This window comes from Hyperolius riggenbachi, chromosome 3 (assembly GCF_040937935.1).
Source record: "Hyperolius riggenbachi isolate aHypRig1 chromosome 3, aHypRig1.pri, whole genome shotgun sequence".
NCBI lineage: Eukaryota > Metazoa > Chordata > Amphibia > Anura > Hyperoliidae > Hyperolius > Hyperolius riggenbachi.
Genome location: NC_090648.1, coordinates 190696193 through 190721072, shown reverse-complemented (window position 1 = coordinate 190721072; position 24880 = coordinate 190696193). Strand labels below are relative to the sequence as shown.

General features: G+C 43.3%; 1 long non-coding RNA gene across 1 annotated transcript in view; it reads left to right on the top strand.

Moving 5' to 3' along the window:
* LOC137561260 (uncharacterized) overlaps window positions 1–22672 on the top strand; it is a 122867-nt gene extending 100195 nt beyond the window's left edge. Inside the window, exons 3-4 of the long non-coding RNA XR_011029954.1 lie at window positions 785–926; window positions 22487–22672. This is a non-coding gene — a long non-coding RNA (uncharacterized lncRNA). The remainder of the gene's footprint in view (window positions 1–784; window positions 927–22486) is intronic.
* Window positions 22673–24880: the final 2208 nt, after the last annotated feature.

Sequence of the window (24880 nt, the reverse complement as noted above, 5' to 3'; positions counted from 1 at the left end):
TATAACACATTTACCATTTGGTCTCAGAATTTTTGAGGTGTTTTGGGGCAAAGCTAAAAGATGTATGCCTTTTCTTTAGAAGTGGACTTTTTTCTTGCAATCCACCAATTTGTGAAAATATTGTGATACTGTCACATGCAAACAATAACTATTCTTTGCCATAAATTATTAGGGGAATTTATTGTTTCAAAGATGTTAAGTTTTGGTAGCCTCTCTGTTTCATCCTGTCTTGTTCATTGGACCCCTGATCTGGGAAGGGTCCTAAAAGCCTGATAAGTGAAAATACAGATATTCTTTTCACTTTCATTTTCATGAAAAGAATGTTAGATTTGACTTTTAAGTGAAAATGTCATCAAAAATAAATTTTTAAAAACTATTTTGTTTTTTTCACGAATTTTCATGGTAAAATATAGATTGTTCACAGTTTTCACAAATTTTCACATTGGAAAGAAAAATGTGTTTCATTTGACCATATTTTTCGAAAATATAATGTATTTTCACAAATATTTTCTCAAAATCAAAAATAGCATTTGAGATGTGAAAACAACTTTGGCAAAAATTCACAAGCAACACTGCCTAAAATTACCAAACATTTTCCCCTTTCCAATTATAGATTCTCCTGGCATTGATGGAGCCTTTGTTTTTTATGTATTTATTTATCCATTTCTTGGCTTGCCACCCACATTCGATTGTTTGGTTTCATTTGTACTACCATGCACTGAAATGCTCCAAGAATAGCTGTTTCTTTGATGAACTAATCAAAATGATTATAATTTTTTGACAGGTGGAAGCCAGTTGACTTGGCATGCAATAGAGAAGGTGTATGTTGCTGAAAGGACAAAGAACAAGAGACACCCGGACACCCGGACACCGAGAGCCCGCTCTGGTGTGATATCATCTGTGTAGTTCTCTAGCAGAAAATTCTAGTAGGTATATACTCACAAATATGGGTTGCTTCAAAGAGGCAACCACTCGTGTGTGCTGGTGGAGAAATGCCGTCCCCACTCTGCCTTTTCTTGGGTGGTCTTGGTAGCAGCTCCTAAATGAAAATATATTCGATACGCCTAATCACGAGGCATCGAACACCCTACTATGTAGGGTATATCAGGTAAATTTGGAAGGTAGGAGGCGCCCGACTCACGCAGAGAAACGCGTTGTCACTGTGCTTTCCACAACCAATAAATGAAATTATATTTCAATCTTTGATATTTATTTGATTTGATTGCTAAAACATTTATATGGTATTTTTACTCTCCTGAATCGGACGCCTCCTACCTTCCAAATAGAGAAGGTGATTCGTTTGAAAGTATTATATTCACTTGGCTGTTGAAAGCTGCATTGAGTAAATATGGAAAATTATTTTGTGGTATGTCTTCTTTTGAACCTGCAATGCAACAAAAATGTGAATTTTTTTGAAGTGGGTGATTCTTTTATAAGAATGAGCAATAACGCCGTATTGTTCTGCAGAGTAACATATGGGACTTATATGATGAGGAAATATATTTCTCCACAAAAAACATTTAAGCCTTTCCTACTTTAAGGACATTATTGATTATTTACTTACTGTACTGAGATTCCCTCTCCCTCTTATTCATGCCCATTCATCCATCTGCTCCATCTTTCAAGAACACTAATAAAAACTAAAACCCTTATGTACATTCATACGCATGCATCCATTTACCCACTCTTAAGTACCACTTGTATAAAATGTAAGCCATGAATTCTGTTAAGAAAAAGCACAATACAACAACTGGTAGTTATCTTCAGTTTAACTGCATTTTACCAATAAGGTCTTTGACAAGTGTATAGTACATGTTCAATGCATGTACACAATAATGACACTGAACTGATACTGCATGTACAGGTGAAACTTGAAAAATTAGAATATTGTGCAAAAGTCCATTTATTTCTGTAATTCAACTTAAACGGTGAAACTACTATATAGAGATGGCCCGAACCTCCGATTTTAGGTTCGCAAACCTCCCGCGAAAGTTCGGTTTGCGCGAACTTTCGCGAACCGCAATAGACTTCAATGTGGAGATGAACTTTGAAAATTAGAAAAATTTATGCTGGCCGCAAAAGTGATGTAAAAGAGATGTTTCAAGGGGTCTAACACCTGGAGGGGGGCATGGCGTAGTGGGATACATGCCAAAAGTCCCGGAGAAAAATCTGGATTGGACGCAAAGCAGCGTTTTAAGGGCAGAAATCACATTGAATGCTAAATTGCAGGCCTAAAGTGCTTTAAAACATCTTGCATGTGTACACATCAATCAAGGAGTGTAATTAGAGTACTGCTTCACACACCAAACTCACTGTGTAATGCACCGCAAACAGCTGTTTGCGTAGTGACGGCCGTGCTGGACTGGTGCGCACCATGGCCAGAGTGCAGGCCGTGACGGTTTTCAAGCCCATATGGTCGCCGGGCTGTGGTAGCTCAATGATAGAACAACAGTGACTGTCCAGCTGACCAAATCTGGTCTGTCCACAATGAAACAACAACCTTATTATCTTTGGTGTGCCACCCCCCGAGACACTCATATAGCCGGCGATCATTGCTTCATTGTGATATGCAAGCCCCTTCACCGCGGCAAGGTAATGATCATGAAGGGGAATGGGCACATGTACATGCCTTTAGTTTTGTTGTTGCAGCTGCAGTGCAGCCAGAAAAATTAGGCAGGCATGTACACGCACCAGAAAAATGATTATAGCAGCCGCTGCTAGCAGCGGCCTATACATTTCAGGAATCCCTCTGGAGTCCTGGACCCTGTTGGTGGTGGTGGAGAAGGCAGTCAAGCGGCCTGCGGGCAGAGGTGCTGTGTGGGGAGCAACTTAGTCTTGGGGCAGGCAGCCAGTCACATGGCGTGCAGGCAGAGATGCTGTGTGTGGGGACTGACTTAGTCTTGGGCAGTAGCCATGCCTCATTCATTTTGATAAAGGTGAGGTACTGAACACTTTTGTGACTTAGGCAACTTCTTTTCTCAGTGACAATGCCTCAAGCTGCACTGAAGGTCCTTTCTGATAGGACGCTTGAGGCAGGGCAAGACAGAAGTTGGATGGCAAATTGGGACAGCTCTGGCCACAGGTCAAGCCTGCGCACCCAGTAGTCCAAGGGTTCATCGCTGCTCACAGTGTCTACATCCACACTTAAGGCTAGGTAGTCGGCTACCTGCCGGTACAGGTGTTGGTGGAGGGTGGATCCAAGAGCGCTAAGGCGAGGCGTTGGACTAAAGAATGTCCGCATGTCCGACATCACCATGAGATCGCTGGAGCGTCCTGTCCTTGCCTGCATGGACATGGGAGGAGGATTACTGGCAGTGGTACCTTCATTGTGTTGTGCTGTGACATCACCCTTGAACGCATTGTAAAGCATAGTTGCCAGCTTGTTCTGAATGTGCTGCATCCTTTCTGCCTTCTGGTGAGTTGGTAACATGTCCGCCACTTTGTGCCTATACCGAGGGTCTAGTAGCGTGGCCACCCAGTACAGCTCATTCCCCTTGAGTTTTTTTATACGGGGGTCCCTCAACAGGCTGGACAGCATGAAAGTCACCATCTGCACAAAGTTGGATCCAGACATACTATCCATCTCCTCTTGCTCTTCCTCAGTGACGTCAGGTAAGTCCTCCTCCTCCCCCCAGCCACGAACAATACCATGGGAACGTCAAGCAGCACAAGCCCCCTGCGACGCCTGCTATGGTTGTTCTTCTGCCGCGGCCTCCTCCTCCTCCAAAGAAACACCTTCCTCATCAGTCTGACTCCTCTTCCCCACATGACTCTTCCTCCTCCTCCCTCCTCTGTGCTGCCACAGGTGTTGAGGAAACATCTGATTCTGATGTAAATTGCTCCCACAACTGTTCCTCCCATAACTGTTCCTCTTCACGCTCCTCCACAGCTTGATCCACCACTCTACACACAGCACACTCCAGGAAGTAAGCGTACGGGATCAAGTCGCTGATGGTGCCTTCACTGCGACTCACCAGGTTGGTCACCTCCTCAAACGGCCGCATAAGCCTGCATGCATTTCGCATCAGTGTCCAGTTCGGGGGCCAGAACATCCCCATCTCCACAGATTGTTTCCTTCTACTGAAATTGTAGAGGTACTGGGAGACGGCTTTCTCCTGTTTGAATTCCAGTGAGTCGGGCTATAACATATCAACAATCTCACCGGCAAGTTGTTTCTGCACTGAATGTCCACAAAGCGTGCCATGGCCATGTAAGACTGCCTGAAATGCCCACACAACTTTCTGGCCTGCTTCAGGACGTCCTCTAAGCCTGGGTACTTTGACACAAATCTTTGAATGACTAGATTCAGCACATGTGCCATGCAGGGTACATGTGTCAGCTTTTCCAAATTCAAAGCAGAAAGGAGATTGCTGCCGTTGTTGTCACACACCACGTTGCCGATCTCCAACTGGTGCGGGGTCAGCCACTGATCCACCTGTTTGTTAAGAGCAGCCAGGAGGAATGGTCCAGTACGACTCTCCGCTTTGAGGCAAGACATGTCTAAGATGGCATGACACATTCGTACCTGGCATGCAGCATAGGCCCTGGGGAGATGGGGCTGTGTAGCTGGAGAGGAGATCACAGCACCAGTAGAGTTGAACTGCCACTCAGCCAAGGAGGTGGAGGATGACAAAAGTGAAGAGGATGTAGCAGGAGGAGAAGAGGTGGCAGGAGGCCTGCCTGCAAGCCGTGGAGGTGTCACAAGTTGGTCCGCTGCACAGCCACGTACTCCCTGCTAGCCATCGGCCACCAGGTTGACCCAATGGGCTGTGTAAGTAATGTACCTGCCCTGACCATGCTTGGCAGACCAGGTATCCATGGTCAGGTGGACCCTTGACCCAACGCTGTGTGACAGAGATGACACCATTTGCCTCTCAACTTCATGGTACAGTTTGGGTATCACCTTTTTAGAGAAATAATTGTGGCCTGGTGTCTTCCACTGCGCTGTCCCAATGGCCAAAAATTTACAGAAGGCCTCAGAGTCCACCAGCTTGTATGAAAACAGCTGGCGAGCTAACAGTTCCGCCATGCCAGCTGTCAGACGCCGGGCAAAGGGGGTGACTGGCAGAAATTGGCTTCTTCCGCTCAAAGATTTCCTTCATGGACACCTGGCTGCTGTGGGCAGAGGAGCAGGAACTGCTCAGGGGCAGAGGCGGAGTGGAGGAGGGTGGCTGTGAAGGCGCAAGGGAGAAAGTGGCTGAGGATGCTGCACCTGAATGAGGAAGAGGAGAAGGAGGGTGGCTTTTCTTTTGTGTGCTGCTTTTGCTCAGGTGCTCTTCCTATTGCAGTTTGTGCCTTTTCTCCATGTGCCTTCATAAGGCACTTGTCCCTATGTAAGTGTTGGCCTTTTTTTGAGTGTTGACTCAATTTTTGGGGGCAGAGACAACAGATGGCATTGCTCCGATCTGAGGCAGGCACATTAAAAAATTTCGAAACTGCTGAGCCTCCCTGGGGTGATGGCACTATGGTGGCATCAGCAGCTGATGTTGAAGGGCATGTTAGCTGGCTGTACATAGGTGGCGAAACATTGCGCCGGACACTGCCACCAGCTGTTTCTGATGATGTGCTCCCCCTGCTTCTTTCAGGAACTTGTCTCATCCTACTCCTCTCTGACTCCCCTCTGAACTGTCCCCCTGTTCATCTCCTTTATTGGGAACATACGTGGGATCCGTATTATCATCATCATCCTAATCATCCTGCCCAGCTTTGCTTGCCTCAGACACCTCAAAAACTGCACCAACAGCAGTTGCTTCATCATCTTCACACGTTACGTCCATAGTGTCGTCGCCTAATTCAGACACATGAGGTGGTGTAACTTGTTTAGTGCCTTCATCTGGTTGTAACAATAATGGCTGTGAATCAGTTAATTCCCCACCAATTAACTCTTGCTTAGTGTCAAATGCAATGGATGTGGTGCTTGTAATAGTGCTGGTGGCTGCAGAAGATGAGGTGTTCTGTGTTAGTCAACCACGTCCTGACAATCTTTGGAGTTGATGGGACGTGCCTTCTTCTGAGCACTGTACTTTGGTCGTGGGCCGTACGAAATCACATAAACACGACCTCGCACAGACCTGCTGGGTGGCCTTCCTCTGGGTCTGCCTCTACCTCTACCTGTTTTGTCCGTTGTGTCCATATCGGGGGTGATGAAGTGAATGGTATGCACTGACTTGACTAATACAATGTGCAGTCACACAGGTGCAGTTAACAGGTATGCACGGAGTGGTATATCACACTCCGTGCACTCACGTAGGTAGGAGGATGCACTGAACACAACAGGTAGGTATATGCAGTGATGAGGTGGGTTCACTGAACACAACAGGTAGGTATATGCAGTGGTGGGTATTACAATGTGCACCTCTCACACACAGACAGGTAGTCGACAGGCACAGTGATACTGCATGCGCTTAACTCATGTAGGTAGATGGGTGCATTGTGAACAACAGGTAGGTAGGTATATGCCGTAATGGGTATTACAATGTGCACCTGTCACACACAGACAGGTAGTTGACAGGCACAGTGACACTGCGTGCGCTCACGTAGGTAGGTGGGTGCACTGTGAACAACAGGTAGGTAGGTATATGCAGTAATGGGTATTACAATGTGCACCGGTCACACACAGACAGGTAGCGGAAAGGCACAGTGACACTCCGTGCGCTCAACTCACGTAGATTGGTGGGTGCACTGTGAACAAGAGGTAGGTAGGTATATGCAGTAATGGGTATTACAATGTGCACCTGTCACACACAGACAGGTAGCGGACAGGCACAGTGACACTGCGTGCGCTCAACTCACATCGGTAGGTAAGTGCACTGTGAACAACAGGTAGGTAGGTATATGCAGTAATGGGCATTACAATGTGCACCTGTCACACACAGACAGGTAGCGGACAGGCACAGTGACACTGCGTGCGCTCATGTAGGTAGGTGGGTGCACTGTGAACAACTGGTATGTAGGTAGGTAGGTATATACAGTACTGGGTATTACAATGTGCACCTGTCACACACAGACAGGTAGCGGACAGGCACAGTGACACTGCATGCGCTCAACTCACGTAGGTATGTGGGTGCACTGTGAACAACAGGTAGGTAGGTATATGCAGTAATGGGTATAACAATGTGCACCTGTCACACACAGACAGGTAGTGGACAGGCACAGTGACACTGCGTGCGCTCACGTAAGTAGGTGGGTGCACTGTGAACAACAGGTAGGTATATGCAGTGATGGGTATTACAATGTGCACCTGTCACACACAGACAGGTAGCGGACAGGCACAGTGACACTGCGTGCGCTCAGCTCACGTAGGTAGGTGGGTGCACTGTGAACAACAGGTAAGTAGGTATATACAGTACTGGGTATTACAATGTGCAGCTGCCTGTCACACACAGGTAGTCACTGAATGTGCTGGGCCTGGCAGTGGCACACACAATATGAATTATCAAGGCTGTCTATGCAACACAAGTGTCAGTGGGACACACAGAAAAAAAAATAGATCACAAGAACAAGATTAGCTCTCAAAAGAGCTGTTGTGGGGTGCTATTTTAGCAATAAGAATCAGCAAGGAGCAAGCTAACAAGCCTACAAGAGTCTAACTAATCTTTCCCTATGAGAAAGTCTGCAACAGCTGTCCCTTCTCTATTTACTGCAGGCACTTAAGTGAGTATAATGACTGGCGGTGCCTGCCTTTTATAAGGAGGAGTGGCTCCAGGAGGGAGTGTAGCCTGATTGGCTACAATGTGCCTGCTGACTGTGATGTAGAGGGTCAAAGTTGACCCTAATGTTGCATTATGGGGGCGAACCGAACTTCCGGAAAAGTTTGCAGTTCTCCGCGATCGTGAACCACCGGAAGTTCGCCGGGAACCGTTCGCCAGCAAACCGATCGGGTTATCTCTACTAATATACAGAATAGGAAACCTTTGTAGGTGTTTTGTATTAATTAGCTGATTAGAGCCTGACACTTTTAACCTAGAAAATGGAACATTTTCACAATATTCGAATTGACTGAGATTTTGAATTTGGGGTTCTCATAAGCCTTAAAGGAAAACTTAAGGCAACTATAAAAAATGAGATTTACTCACCTGGGGCTCCCCTCAGCCCCTAGCAGCCGATCGGTGCCCTCGCAGCCCCGCTCAGATGCTCCCGCACCCGCCGGCGAACACTTCCGGTTTGGCCGTCACCGGCCGACAGGCATGGGAACGCGAGTGATTCTTCGCGTTCCCAGCCTGTATATCGCCCCCTATGCTGCTATTGCGACCAGCTGGCCGCAATAGCAGCATAGGGGGCGATATACAGGCTGGGAACGCGAAGAATCACTCGCGTTCCCATGCCTGTCGGCCGGTGACGGCCAAACCGGAAGTGTTCGCCGGCGGGTGCGGGAGCATCTGAGTGGGGCTGCGAGGGCACCGATCGGCTGCTAGGGGCTGAGGGGAGCCCCAGGTGAGTAAATCTCATTTTTTATAGTTGCCTTAAGTTTTCCTTTAAGCCATAATCATCAAAATTATAACAAATAAAAGCTTGAAATATCTCACTTTGCATTTAATGAGTCTATTTCATATATTAGTTTAACAGTTTAAGTTGAATTACTGAAATAAATGAACTTTTGCACGATATTCTAATTTTTTTTGAGTTTCATTTGTATATGGAAGTTTGCTTTAGCATGAACTGTCTCCCCCTGAAACTGGAGCAGGACACTATGAGGCTGATTTACTCATAAAAATAAACCCGCAATCACTATTTTTGGGTGATCACAGGTTTAAGTTTTGAAAGTAAATCAGCCTCATTTAACAAAACTCAGCTAAACACATGTATGAAAAATGTACATAACTCGTAATAACAAATTCAGAATTAAGAAAGTGATTCCTGGCCATTGTCTGACAGTTACATAGGCGGTGATGCTGCAGTGGTGGTGTATTACAACATGCAAAGATGCTTTTGTCAAGGCAATTCAAAAAACATTTTCTGCTAAAAAAGAAAAAAATAACAACATTAGTCTCTCTTCCCAAACCTCTTTAACCCCTTCTCCACCATGCAGGTTAAGATTGGCAAGGGTGTTTATGGCAGCAAATGTACTCTATCCTTTGATCAATATCATTGAGAAAATATATTGTAAAATAAGAAATGGCAAAGTCCCACCTTGGTTAAGCATCTTTATGCTAATTTTAAAGACAATGGTTTCATACCTATTGCGCAGCAGGCAGTGAGGGTAATAGTATGGCGGGGGGGGGCTTATATTTATTCCAAAAGCCCCATTAACAAGTGTGTCACCAGTTTCCTGTCCTCTCTCAGGTAAATAGATATTTAGGAGCTCTTACCTGTTTACCATAAAGGCTTAAAAAGGGAAAACACCAAAATAATGGGAAAAAAGAAAAGATTTTAATGAAAGAAACAGGCAGGATTTTAAATAGTTTAATAAAAACAATGCTTAAACCTTTTTATGCTCTTCATCTATACTGTTAGTATTCCATATTCTTCTGTCTTCTTCTGCAAACATCTAACCATGCTTGCTTCCACTGAAACACTGACTGGGACCAGTGTTGCTGTGGGATACAACATGTTCCTATGGTAGGGCAGCGTACTAGAGATAAAGACAGAACATGTTGTGGTCATGGGTGGAGCCAAATGTACATGAACTTAGCAGCAGTAATTAGGCCTGCCCAAAAAATCCTGAATAAAGCCCCCTTTCCTTAAAAAAAAAAAAAAAAAGCCACGAAAAAAACAAACATTAACAGGCAGCATATCACATAGATAGGCACCTAAACATAATGAGGCAGAGTTATCAGGCTTGCATGCTGGGCTGGCTTGGCTTCTGTGCTGTGCTGTGCTGGCTGGCCTAGCTTTCTGTTGGGTTGGGTGGCCTGATCCTGTGCTGACCATTCCCCCATCCCCTCACAGTATTCCCTGGTGGTCGTCTAATTCCTTCACCCCCCCCCCCCCCCCATCCTTACACAATATTCCCTGGTAGTTTAGTGTTCACCCCATCCCCACACAGCATTCCGTGTTAACCTAGTGGTCCTCTCATCTCTCTGTTATAAACTGTTATAAATCACCTTTTCCTCCGGCACCAGCAAACTCATCCGCGAGAGTTGCACACACGATTCATCACAGCAAGCAGGAGATAGACTTTCTCAGGCTTCTTCAAAGTTTGATGGAGTTTATTAAGTACACAGCTATACAGATACAGTTCATCATATCTTAGCCAAGCAGATACTTATTTAGTAATTCCGTTGCGTTGCAGCGTCTTGATTACCTTCCTAGTGACTGTAATCAGGTGATCTCCTGTCTATCCTACGTTACATCTAGACTAACTATGTACAGCATACATTATATCAGATTACATAAAGAAGGAAATAATTAGGTTCCAGTCAGTAGAAGCCAGTAGATGTTCTCCATTAGTCTTCTAGTGGTCCCACCCATAGTATCCCTGGTAGTCTAGTGGTACTCCCAACCCTCCACAGTATAGCCTGGCTGTGGCCCCCCATAACCCCAGAGTAGGCCCTGGTCATCTAGTAGTTTCCCCATAACCCCATAGTATTCCCTGGTTGTTTAGTGGTCCTCCCATAATATTCACTGGTGGTCTAGTGGTCCCTCCATAAACCTAGTATTCCCTGGTCATCTAGTGGTCCCCCTCACAACCCCAGAGTATTCTAAGGTCAACAATCCCCCCCCCCCATAACCCCATAGTATACCCTGGTCTGGTGGTCACTCTCTTAGTGTTCCCTCATTCCCTCCCTCCCCAGGTGCAGCAGGTGGCACTACTCACCTCTTCCAGCCACGCAGTCTCCAGAGTTCAAGCCCATCTTCTGTAACAGGCTTTTCTCCCTCTAGCATTTGATTCTCAAACACTTGAGGGAGAAGCCTGCTATAGAAGATGGGTTCAGACTCCGGAGACCCAGTGGCCGGTAGAGGTGAGTAGTGCCACCCACTGTGCAACTCTTCTGTAGGGGGGAGGGATTACAGGGCACACAGGTATCCCAAGCATAGACCTAGGTATTTTCCCCTAGTGACCCACCTGGTTAGAAGTGTATATTACTATGTAATTGGATAACTAGGTGGTACAGGAGTTTTGAACTGATTTAAAGGCAAAGCATAATGGTGATGGTGCTGGTGATGTGACCTCAAAATTATTGTGCAAATCCGCAGAAAGTAGTTGGAAGTGAAAACTTGGAGTTGAGGGAGGTAAATAAACTTGCATCTTATCATACCAGTACAAAGCTGCGATATCTGCATTTCTTCACTTACAAGCACAGTTGAAAATGTTTTCACACATATTTGTCAAAAGTTATTAGAAAAGTACAAAATGTCATATCAGAGTAGTGAAATGACTAGCATCATATAATCCAGTGGCTGTATGTAAATATTTGACATATGCATCTAATTTAGCATCCTTTGAATTTGCTTCAGTTCATTTACATGTAATTTCTAATAAACTTCTGGACACGATGATGAAGTGCAAGCAAAATGGCACTTGGAGTAGTTAAGTCTTCCTTTTCTTACAGGGGTCAATGGGTTTACAGATCTCCTTAAAGGTTGGAGAACTAATTACTAAAAGCAAAAAGTAAAAAGTGACAGAAGGTCAGCTTTTAGAAAAAAAGGGTGTATCCCCAAGAGGGTCATGCACAGTTGCTTTGCATTATATCCCAGTTCCTGTCTTATTTGAAAGCTCCACATGAGCACATTACACATTTGTTAACCTTCATGCAGTACATTTGTATAACGCTTCTTCTAACGACATCAACAGACAATGCCTTCCAAATATGGACATTATTCTCAAAGCAGGGGGAAAAGTTCCATAAAGGCAAGCTGCCTTAATATAGGCTCACTGCACACACACAAAAATCTCAGGTCTTACACAAATAACTGCCTGTGTTCATTTACTAAAATGAACATGTTTTCTGGCTAATGAATTAATTCTCACAAAAGGCACACTCTTTCGTCAGGGGATACCTGCAGCACCACGTGAAGCTTTCCTTTAAGGGCTAGTCTGGGAAAATCAGCTTCTTCTGTTGTCAGAGGAGAAAAAAAAGCACTGTGAAAGGCTACAGTGATTTCTAGACAGCAAGCAATAAAGCGCGTTTGCACCCACACACTTGCCGCCTAACGCCCCATCTGGTAAAATTTCCACGTCTCTTGGAAAGAAATCAATAGCAATAATCTGTGAGGGCCCTCGTAGGGTGTATATTTTTTATCACACTGCTATTTGAGATTTTTTTTCTGTCTACTTACAGCAATAGATTGTTCGGTATGTTGGCTAACACTGAACATTTTGGAACAATTATTTACGAGAGAAAAAAAAAATCTGCAACTCTCATCTAGGTTGCAATAAGTGATTCTAAGCACTCCCTTAGAATTTCATGAGAGTGTTTAGCAGTGGCAGGAGGCCCTGACAAATCAAAAGGTGAGACAGTTATGCATTCAGCAGCTGATATCCATGCATTTCCAAGCACAGAAATAAGCGGGCATCGGCTGTTTATGTCTGCCGTGAATTGTGCATCTTAAGAGTTTTTGTGCGAGGGAAAAATATTTCCCCTGTTATGAACACAGGATTGTATCCGTCGTGCTGTCAGTGTTGGTTTTCTGAAAAGAGAGAAAATATGATGCTTTGTTATTGGTATTATTTATTGCAGACCTTGTCTGGCATCCAGTATTGAAGCTGTAGTTGATGAGTGGCTGCCTTGAACTTTTCCACTGATCAATGCAAGAGCTGGGGCAGCATGAAAGAATAGCTATCCTGAAGAGAGCCTATCACATGGGGAAACCAGCTACACAGTGGGCTGAAAAGGCTGCAGACTGCAGTAATCTTGTATGCTTAAGCTGTGAAATACGTGTCCCTGAAAGAAAGGAAGGTGCTGATTGACTGGTTTAAATAGCTGCACCTTGGATGTAGGAAGGTCAAGGCAAGAGCGAAATGAGAGGCTATTATGCAGTAGAGGAAGTCGGGTTTCTAAATGTCTGTGGTTAAGATAACACAGAAGGGGATGGTGTATAATTAGTTCAAAAGTTTTCCTTCCAATATGGCAGTTCCCATTAGAATTATTTCCTTGGATACCGCAATAAAATCAAAAGAATAGATGAATGGACCTGTTACTTGAACAGTGCATCAGACAAGTATTACATGGAAAGTGAAAGAACCCACAGCAGCCAATCATCTACAGTATTTGAAGTGATAGAAAATTGCAAGTTGCTATACTTGAGAGTTCACCTTAAAACTGACTTCAAGTCAGATGAAAATGTAGCTTGCCATTTTTATTCCATTGCTAAGCCATCTAGCTTAGGGTCTAGGTGTAACTGCAGCAGTCATAGGCATTGGTATATGGCTCAGATGCTGTGGGGCCCATTGGTCTCTAACCAGCTCAATTTCCTTTTTTATTTTTTTGTGTAGAGTTACACTGGAAGTATAGAATTATGAAAAAGGGGGATACCAAGGGAAGCTCACAGATGCAAAGCCTGCAGGGAAGCTGTGCTGAGTATTGAAGAATCTCTCCAATGATTGATCAGAGGTAGTTACTGTTGTTTAGTCAGCTAGTACATTTCCTGGATTCCCAACAGCTCAATTAGCACCAGGTGCTAATATTCCCAACATTGTATTCAGAAGACACAGTTTAACACAGATTTCCTGTAGGCTCTGCACCTGTGTATTTCGGTGTTCAGTACATCTGTTGGATGTGTTATACGTTGTGTTTGACTGTAATGTGGAACATATCCATGCGATTGTATGGGCCTTGTGTTCATATGCAGAAACACAGAGCACAGCAACAGGGGCATAACAATAGGGGATGCAGTCACTGCACCTGTAGGGGGGCCCACTCAGGGCTGTTTTGTGGGCAGGAGGGGTCGCAGCATGAGGGGAGAGCTTGGCCACACATCGGCGGGGGAGGGGGACAGCCTACCTCCCTCACCTCAGGCTCTCCCCTCTGCGCTCCCCTCCAGCATCAAGTAGTGTCTGCAGGCGGTGGGCAGGAACACATACCTTCCTGCATTCCTCTCTCTAAGTGTCTGACATTACTTCCTGTTTAAACAGGAAGTAGCATGAGGCACTTAGTGATCGGACCTCTGCGGTGGATGAGGGTATGTGCTCCTGCCGCCGCCTGCTGCCACTAATTGATGCTGGAGAAGAATTAAACTTCATCCCAATCAGTAGCTGATACCCCCTTTCCCATGAGAAATCTTTACCTCTTGTCGAATAGATCATCAAGGGGGTCTGTATGGCTGATATTGTGGTGAAACCCCTCCCAAAGTGTGATGTCTTGACCATGGTCCTGACAGTTTGCTATCTGTGAACCTCGTTGCATTGTGGAAAATAAAGGCTTTTTCCAACTGCCAAACAAGCAATATCTCCCTCTGTGCATAGAACTCTCAGTAACGAACGTTCCGTACAGATCACCTAGCAGGACTAAAGAAGTCACCACCAGTGATGAATTCCAGAATGTAAATCAGGGAGAGGAAATATTTTACAATGGGCAAACAGTGACTAAATAATCTTTAATGGTTATTGTAAAAAATAATTTTATTCATGATGTTATTTTCACTACAGTTCCTCTTTAACGCAAATGCTTATTCACCTCTATGTGCACTTTACAAGGTAAGTTGTTGAAAAGTATATCTGTATTTTTCATCAATGTCTGTGTATCTGTATGTACTATGTATTGACCACAGTAGTGATGTGCAAGCACATTTTTCATGTTTAGTCTCACAGCAAACCAGTCCCAATCTCGCTTTGCAAGATTCTCACATCGGAAGTCCATTTGCCATGTGGCTATGTTAGGAGAATTTTCCTTGTAAACAATTGTAAAGTATACTTTATCAACACTAGAATTATCTTTCAATGGATTTTACTCCTAAGCATCAATCAATAGATGTGTTATATAGGGATGCCTTCACTTTGGTTTTCAATCATTTCACTTTGATTTATGGTCTTTTTGTCTAATCCAATGAGCCAGTTTAGCTAAACTGATTTGGGAGATTCCCGCGGACTGATCGGAAGTTTGGTGGAAATCTTCCAAACTTGCCAACAACTATATTTTCTCATCCTTAGACCACAGTGCATCCATAGAGTACAGTGCAACAGAAGATGGTGATGTTGATCATTGGTGGATAATAACATTAACACTCCATTGCCCCATTACAAGCTGTAATTAGGATGATTTTATCATTACCTCCATTTTACTCCTCCATTAGTATGCCTATATTTCTCTATAACTCCCTGCAATTAGTGTACTGTAGTGTGCCTTCATTTATTGTGAATCCACCACCCACTACTGCATTTCCATTGCATACAAATGTTTAATGTACAGCTTTATAAAAATCTTGTGACCTTCCACAAACAAACATGCTGCCATCAGTGAGTTAAAGAGAGTTTTTTTTTATTTTCTAATCCATGTCTGAACATTTAAATTGTCCAGTATTTAATTAAGCATGAATTAGTATAGGATCACCACTCATAGCACAGCATTAGCTTTTCTATTGCAATAAGAAGTGGATCTGTAGTATGAGCAAGCATACACTATGTAGTACAGATTTTCATTAATTTTAATGAATTAAGTGACAGTTGCACTTTTAGCTTATGTAAGTGCTAGTAATAGAACTCAATTCTTGCAGTCACTTACTACCCTAACACCATACCTCCCAACCTTTTGAGATAAGAAAGAAGGCCACTTTTAGACACACACCCACCGCATCTATAGCCACACCCCCACTGCACACATCGCCATGCCTATCACAAAGAATTCAGAATCAAAAGATGTTGTTTCTTAAATTCAAACCACACTGTCCCTTTCTGCCATCATTAGTTTTTCTTCATTTTAACATTTGAAAACAAGAACATAAACATAAACCTACATCTGTTTTTTGTCACATTACATCATAATTCTGTGTTTTTTTCTATGTGTATTAACACTGTAAGTTTTTTACATATGATGCTAATTTTGTGTTCAAGATAAACCTGAATTTATTTATGTTGTACATGCGGTATCTTCTGCTCATTCTTCTACAGCGTCAAGGAGGCTCTCTTTGTATCATCATACATTGATTATTTATAATGGAAACCATTATCATAATACTTCTTATGGCTATACAGCCGCTAGTGAAGTGTCTTTTCGGCACATATTCTGAATTGATTATAACCAGCCTTCTCTCATCAGCCAGAGCATATGTACATAGCTAAAACCATGGCAGGCTGAACATTATCATAGTTTTAAATTGAATTTCATTAAAAGCTAAAGCAGTTGTCTCAGATGGCATCTTGCAAGCTCCCGTTACTTTTCACTACAGAAATAACTCCATCACAAACCATCTCAATGCTCAAGAGGCCTGGACTGATACCTCAAATGCATCGCAGTGTTCTAGTGGCCAGTTAATTAAAATTATGCCGTTGTGATATCCCATTTTGATAGCGAAAATTGGTGCTGCAGTAAAATGACTTCATAAAATTTTTTTTTTTCCTCTTTTTTCGAGTTCATGTCTACAGGATCTGCCGTCAATGCGAGAGATTACACATCCCACTGGTGATTTGTGCAATATTTTGTCATTCTGATTGAAATGTGTGATGTCTAGTCCCCACAGTTTAATTTAGAACAATTAAGGTCCAGAGTACATGAGCTGGCAAAGCACATTACAAACAATGACTGCAGAATATACTGCAAATCAATCCCCACTAAATCACACTGAAAATCCCTGCTAACACAACAAAGACATTGAAAGGCTCACTCCTGCATTATCACTGCCTCTCTTCCTTGCCATTCCAGGCAGCAGCTCTCCACTCTATCCCCTACTGGTCTGAAAAAATAGCTTTGATAAAACGATTATAATTCCGTATTTTTTAAGAAAAGTATGGGGAAAGAAATACAAATTGCTTAACTGTCAGCTGCCACTGCTGTCACAGAATATCTAGCAGTGAATGGATTTCATTTTAGTTGATGTTTTTTTCCCAAGCATGTATTTTATTTTATTTTAGTGCACATAAAATAATTGATTTTAGTTTTTATTGTTTTATGCCCATTTATGTTGACCTTTAATGGTAAGTACAAAGACATTTTGAGCAGGTTACATAACATCACTGGATTTTTTTTCTATTGAGGAGTCCAATATACAAAATCAAAACATAGCTAAAAGTACAGTGTGTATAAGCATGCCTAAATGAACATTGAGATACTCATGGTGGATTGGTAGTGTTATAAACTGTGGGTTAGTTTATTGCATACCTATGATTCAGCCATCGGGAGATTTGGGCCCAGGGCAAAGCCAAAAAATGGTTCTCCCTGCTCCTGCACAAGTCCCAGCAGCGTTAATTACTATTCCCCCTGCAGGTCCACATTGATAGTGGGGGAAAGATGTAATTTGGCTTAAAGCTATTGCTGTCAGCCGAATTACAGTGTTTTTTGTAGTAATTTGTGCTCTATCTATTGACAGTGCCCAAATTACTCGCTGAGCGCTGCTATAGCTGGAATTCCTATTACAGCCCATGGTGGCACCGGCTACGCCCAAATCTCTTGCGCTGTTTATACAGCACTCATACCTTATCAGCTTACAGTGGACTTGACTTCACTTCCTCATTGCCAGCTGAATCTCCATTTGTCAGTGTTATTGATATGGTGGTTAAGGGAGCTTGCCAGCCCACAGAAACAAACCCTTAGCCAAAGCTATAACATCTGTGGTCTCTACCTCTAACCCACTGCCATGACCCTTAGTGCTTAAACTACGCATCTTGACCCATTTTGAGAATTCGGAAAAGCACTGTTAATAAGCATAGTTCTATACTGAAAAGTAAAAATATTTTATCACAGTACTGGGAATGTGAAAATATAAAATGTTGGACGTTGCCTTTGAATATCTGGTATTGTGAGTCAAGACCAACAATGAAAGCAAATTAAATGTACCTCTTGTTTTCATAGCAGAAGCATGAACTATATGAATAAGGCTCAGGTTCATAAAAAGGACACAGTAAATGAGCAAAAGAACCATTATGCAATGGGATAAAAAAAAATGGAGTAATATGCATTTTCATCAGAAACTGAATTAAACTGTGAGGCTTAAAGTGGACCTGAACTCTTGCACAGGACAGAAGAAAAACATAGAGAAATGCACCCTGTATGTATTTAGAGAGTTTAGGCTGTCTAATTCCCCCTAATTTGTGTCTAATCTCAAATTCTAATTTGATCCTCACCTGTGTCACATGACTGCCTATAGCAATTAAGCAGATAAGCCAATTTGAAAGTACAGACTGTAAACAGTATGTCTGCTTCCATGAATCAGGAAGTAGAAACTGCAGATTTATTTTAGTATTTGTATGAGCTGTAACAAATAAATGGTTCTTTGTTTAAAGGTTGTAAGAATCTCTGGGGTAGATTCTTGCAGGATAGAACCCTGATCTACATTAACCTCCTTGGCGGTAACCCCGTGTGTGACACGGGGTAAGCCGCCGGAGGGTGCCGCTCAGGCCCTGCTGGGCCGATTTTCATAATTTTTTTTTTGCTGGACGCAGCTAGCACTTTGCTAGCTGCGCCAGCACTCTGATCGCCGCCGGCCCCCGCCCGATCGCCGCTATCTGCTGCGGCGCGCGGCCCCCCCCCCCCCAGACCCCAGCGCTGCCTGGCCAATCAGTGCCAGGCAGCGCCGAGGGGTGGCCCGGGACTCCCAATGACGTCCCGACGTCAGTGACGTCGGTGACGTCATCCCGCCCCGCCGCCATGAACGGGATTTCCTGATCGGAGATCGCCGAAGGCGATCGAAGCGGGCGGGGGGATGCCGCTCAGCAGCGGCTATCATGTAGCGAGCCCTCGGCTCGCTACATGATTAAAAAAAATTTTATTTTTTTTTTAAAAACTGCTGCGCTCCCTCCTGGCGGTATTTTTCATACCGCCAAGGAGGTTAAAGTACCACTGTTTTAGTAAGAAGACTTTCTTTGCAGAATTTCTCTTTAAGGAGAATGTCTCTTAGAGAGAAATAGAGACATTGCAAGAAGCACAATGTTCAGTAGAACATTTTGGGCCTGATTCACAAAGCGGTGCTAACAGTTAGCACCGTGGTGAAAAGCCCTTTATCACGCCTAAACTCTGTTTAGGCATGATAAGTTTAGGTGTGATAAGTTTAGGTGCGATAAGTTTTTAGGCGTGATAAGTTTAAGCACCAACTGGGTTAGCACTGCAGTGCACAGCTGATCAAAAGTTTTGCGCTAGCAAAGTCTGGTGCACTTCGCATAGAGTTTAATGGCGCTGCTTTGTGTGCGGGACTTTGCGCGCGTAATAAACTTATCTAAACTTAGCATGCCTAAACTTATCACACCTAAACTTATCATGCCTAAACTTATCATGCCTAAACTTATCATGCCTAAACTGAGTTTAGGCATGATAAAAATGGTTATCACGCCTAAAGTCTTTAACTGGGTTATCACCGCTTTGTGAATCGAGTCCTTTGTGTGTCTTCCACAAGGCAGTATCAGCTCAAGATGTCACGGCATCCAGGCAGCAGTGGGGTAAACATAAAAAGTTTTCATGTTTCCTAAAGGTAAACAATAATGCAACGCGTTTCGCAGGCCACGCCCGCTTCATCAGGCAACAAACGTGGGTACAAACAGAATATCAGCAGTACCAGGAGTAGCGCCTCTGTCTTGACAGAGGCGCTACTCCTGCTACTGCTGAAATTCTGTTTGTCCCCACGTTTATTGCCTGATGAAGCGGGCGTGGCCTGCGAAACGCGTTGCACTTTTGAGGTACTATTTAATAGACGTGATTACTATTATACAGACAGTATTTCGTGTCTGCTTTATGGAGGTAAGTCCACCACTTCCTCCAAGCAAATTTTAAAGGTTTTATCCACTTTTACCCTGCTGGTGCCTCTGTTCCCTGTTTGCTGTACTGTGTCCACCCCTGGTGGAGGGGTGATCTACCCCTTTTCTGATCTACAGAGAGCGACTTCTTAATCCTGAGTGAGGACAGGTCTAATCTCCTTACCTGCCTATACAGTGGTTGCCTTTGTGGTAACCCACGTTTGTGAGTATACTCGTCTCACTAATTATCTTTACTAATTTTATGCTGAACATACTACACTATATTGGGCTCTCGGTTTCTCTAACCTTAAAGGTAAACAATGGGCAGAAAACAGAAAACAATGTTCTCCTAAGAATAAAGGAACAGGTCACTGGAAAATGGGATTTTCTAGTGCATGCGCAGTAAAGATTGTGCTGGTCACTCATCACATGCTCCCATCAGCAAATGGCAGGCTGAGTATATGACTGACAGCGGACTCCACCCACTAGGGGTGGACTTCAGGGTTAACCCTTCACTGGCTGATTATAAGGACCGGACGGTCTCGGGGAAATTACTCTTTCTACTTCCTGACTTATACTGCTAGGCTCTTTTACCTTATAATTTCCTGTTTGTATGCTGTACATAGGCTTAAGTGCTGTCTTATGTAGCATAGATGTTCATAAGAGAAAGCCTGAGCTAATCATAAGGAGTAGGACTAGTTCAAGATGCCATGAAACGCTTAAGAGGACTTACTAAAGATTGATTGCTTTCCTGAGGTAATAAACATGTAACGAAGATAAGATTGCTGATGAACACACCTGAATATCTGTTTTGCCAAATAAATTCCTAAAAGCTTGAGACGTTTGGAATCCACTTTTGAGTTGAGATATCTGCCAGCTGTGGAAATGTTGTATCGCTGGGTGCAGCTATAACCTAAGCTGCTGGTGCTGAACCGAAGGTGTGTTTTTGTCCATAGCAACCAACAAATTAAATTTCTACAAAGGTTATTATGCTGTTGTGTATCTTTTAGCGTAGAGAGGAAGTCTGAGTTCAGGTCCACTTGTGCATAGTTATTGACATGCAGTTGTTGTATTGGATACAAGGAGTTGATCCTTGAATGTCAGACTCTACTGAGTTTATGAATGGGATGGGAGCCTACACAGAGCAGCACTGATCACTTGACAGGTGATAGAATGGGGGTTTGGGGTATTCAGGATTATATTTAACATTGTATTTATTGTTATGTGTGGTTATATGTGCTTTTGTAACGATTGGGGAATAATTTCCGTGGTCAGCGCACAAGATGCGCGCTGACACTGCGGAAATCCTCCACAAGCGTGTAATTATATAGAACCCAGCTATGGTGCTATGCACTTGTAGAGGGAGATTCCCACCGGCAGATGGAGCTATGGAGTACAGACGGACTCAGCCTCTGCACTGCCACAGATGCCAGATGGGAATTGCACGAGTTGAAGCATTGTAGGGCTGGATAGCCCTAAAAGAGAGAGAGCACAGAGACAGAATAAATGTGTGTCCACCAATCTAGTCGCCACCCAGCGACGGTGAACACACAACAACAGAACCAAAGTGGGAACGCAATCGCAAGAGAGGAGATTGCCAGAAGTGACACAAGTCCGAGCAGGACAGAGCACGAGAGTAGCAAAGGCACAGCAAACAAGAACAATAAGGAAAATAATAAACGCTAACTAAACGCGAACACCGCACTCATTCGCAACAGTGAACGCGTTTAAGCACGATCACTGCGCGTTAGGCGCCCAGTGATAAGCGTGCCACCCTAACTAACCAATGACACACAAACACGAAATAGAGAACGCGAACGCATGCTAAACGGGTACCTCACCGAGCCTACAGCAAGCGTTCGTACAAGACAAGACAGAGAGAAGGAGCAGCCAGCAGCAACCGCAGCTCTGGCCTACACTCCCAGACAGAGTTCAAAAGGAATCACCACTGCTACCGCTAGAGCGAATGCGATCCAAACAGACAAACAGATGGGGCTACCAGTAGCAACCGCTGCTCTGGTTAGCACCCCTGAGGCAGAATACAGAAGGAGGCATTGCCACTACCACTAGGGCGAATGAAATCCAGACAGATGGAGCAGCCAGTAGCAACCACAGCTGTGGCCTACACTCCCAGACAGACAGAACGATTTCCTGTCGACCACCGCTGGTGACAAGACAATCGAGACAGAGAGACAGAACTAGGCAATACAGATAATACAACCTGACTGCACTAGAAGGGATGCCTAGTGCAGTCCCCAGGAATTACTCTAAGATAATCTTAGCAAACGACAGCAAGGCTGACACTCTAGGAGTGTTTGCAGGAACAAACCTTCATGACCAGCCAAAGACTCTGGGAGAACATGGTATTTATACTGCAAGCCTTCAAAGGAGGCAACTAGGCAATTTGCATGACAAGTGTATGCAAATTCCTCAGCAGAGCAACTCTGAAACTTGCAAAGCAAAGGCAGGTCTCTTTTCCAGAGACCTGCAGCATTCAGACCTAAAGAATGGACAAACAGCTGTCTGCCTGTGCAGACAGCTGAGCAGATCGTTACAGCTTTCTAAAGAACTGTTGACTACAATTATTTATCTACCATGTCAATGTAAAATATATTAATTAATTGATTTATTTATTTATTTTATCAGTATTAAAGACCCATTCCAGACACAAGCACATTATTCAGACATCTAAAATAATGTAGCCATTTTTTACTCTTGTGTTCATTACAGGTTTGTAATTTACAAAACACCCCAGAAGTTGTATCTCTGATGAAGTATGGAACCTCTAGAATTAAAGTTTACTATGTTTGATTTTAGCACATCAGTATTGTGCTATGCTGACCAATAAATGTATTGTACCATGTCAGCCAATAAATGTATTGTACTATGTCAGCCAATAAATGTATTGTACTATGTCAGCCATTAAATGTATTGTACTATGTCAGCCAATAAATGTATTGTACTATGTTAGTCAATAAATGGTATAATCTTAATTCAGAACTTCCTGTCTTTGATTTCCTGTCTTTGATGTCTTTGAAGTTCCCCAATATCTGCACAACTGCATAGCAAAAATATATTTGTTAAAATGTCTTCTAAGCCTATATTATTTTATTATTATTAATATACAGTATAAAGCACCAACATATTCCGTAGCACCGTAACATGGCATACACCAATATACAAAATAGATAGTTGGTACAAAATACAGAATCAGTACAAAGTACAGAACTGGTAATAACAGTGAGAAAATTATACAGTATCCTGTATAATAAAACCCCTGTGTCCCTGCGTCACGCTGTCCCTCTGTTGCTTTGTCCGTGCTTTTTGCTACTGCGCATGTGCGCAGCACGTACCCAGCCTCACAGAGACAGGAGGACAGGGCCAGGGAGCAGAGCGGGCGGCGTGTGAGCGGGCGGCCGGGTGTGCGGCTTATGAGTGGGCGGCCAGGTGTGCGGTGGGTGAGCGGGCGGCCGGGTGTGCAGCGGTTGCGCGTGTCGGTTGCACGGCGGGTGCTGGCGTGGCAGACGCACGCGGCGTAGGGTGGCGGGTCCAAGCGCGGCGGGCAGCAGGCACGTGCGAGGCAAAAAGCACAGACCTAGAGCTCGTTTTTAAATGGGCTTAGGTCCGCTTGTATATTTATATATAATTAATTATATCTATATAAATAAAACACAATCTCTAAATTTTCTATTGAAGATAAAGCTGATTGTTTTTATAAAAAACATCAAATAGACCTACATTTTAAATAATGTAGGGTTGCAAAATAGTGAACAACAGTGACTAACAGACATATGCCTCAAAAACAGTAAATAAGTGTCTCACAACACAGTTTTTTTTCTATTTCAACCTTAAACTACTAAACTAAAATGAATATAATTCACATGATTGGCATTTGTGAGGAAAGGATATCACTATTTTCCTGTTTTAATGCTTCACATGTTTGTAATGTCTTTAACATTACAGGGGACTTGACCCAAGAATCCTATCTAAGAAACTTTTTGGCCCACGGATTAACCACTTGAGGACCACAGTCTTTTCGCCCCTTAAGGACCAGAGCCTTTTTCTCCATTCAGACCACTGCAACTTTCACGGTTTAATGCTCGGTCATACAACCTACCACCTAAATGAATTTTACCTCCTTTTCTTGTCACTAATACAGCTTTCTTTTGATGCTATTTGATTGCTCCTGCGAGTTTTACTTTTTATTATATTCATCAAAAAAAGACATGAATTTTGGCAAAAAAATGATTTTTTTAACTTTCTGTGCTGACATTTTTCAAATAAAGTAAAATTTCTGTATACATGCAGCGCGAAAAATGTGGACAAACATGTTTTTGATTAAAAAAAACCCATTCAGTGTATATTTATTGGTTTGGGTAAAAGTTATAGCGTTTACAAACTATGGTGCCAAAAGTGAATTTTCCCATTTTCAAGCATCTCTGACTTTTCTGCGCACCTGTCAGGTTTCATGAGGGGCTAAAATTCCAGGATAGTACAAATACCCCCCAAATGACCCCATTTTGGAAAGAAGACATCCCAAAGTATTCAGTGAGAGGCATGGTGAGTTCATAGAAGATTTTTTTTTTTGTCACAAGTTAGCGGAAAATGACGCTTTCTGACAAAAAAAAGAAAAAAAAAAGTTTCCATTTCTTCTAACTTGCAACAAAAAAAAATGAAATCTGCCACGGACTCACTATGCTCCTCTCTGAATACCTTGAAGTGTCTACTTTCCAAAATGGGGTCATTTGTGGAGTGTGTTCACTGTCCTGGCATTTTGGGGGGTGCCTAATTGTAAGCACCCCTGTAAAGCCTAAAGATGCTCATTGGACTTTTGGCCCCTTAGCGCAGTTAGGCTGCAAAAAAGTGCCACACATGTGGTATTGCCGTACTCAGGAGAAGTAGTATAATGTGTTTTGGGGTGTATTTTTACACATACCCATGCTGGGTGGGAGAAATATCTCCATAAATGACAATTGTTTTATTTTTTTTTACACACAATTGTCTATTTATAGAGATATTTCTGCCACTCAGCATGGGTATGTGGAAAAATACACCCCAAAACACATTATACTACTTCTCCTGAGTACGGCGATACCACATGTGTGGCACTTTTTTGCACCCTAA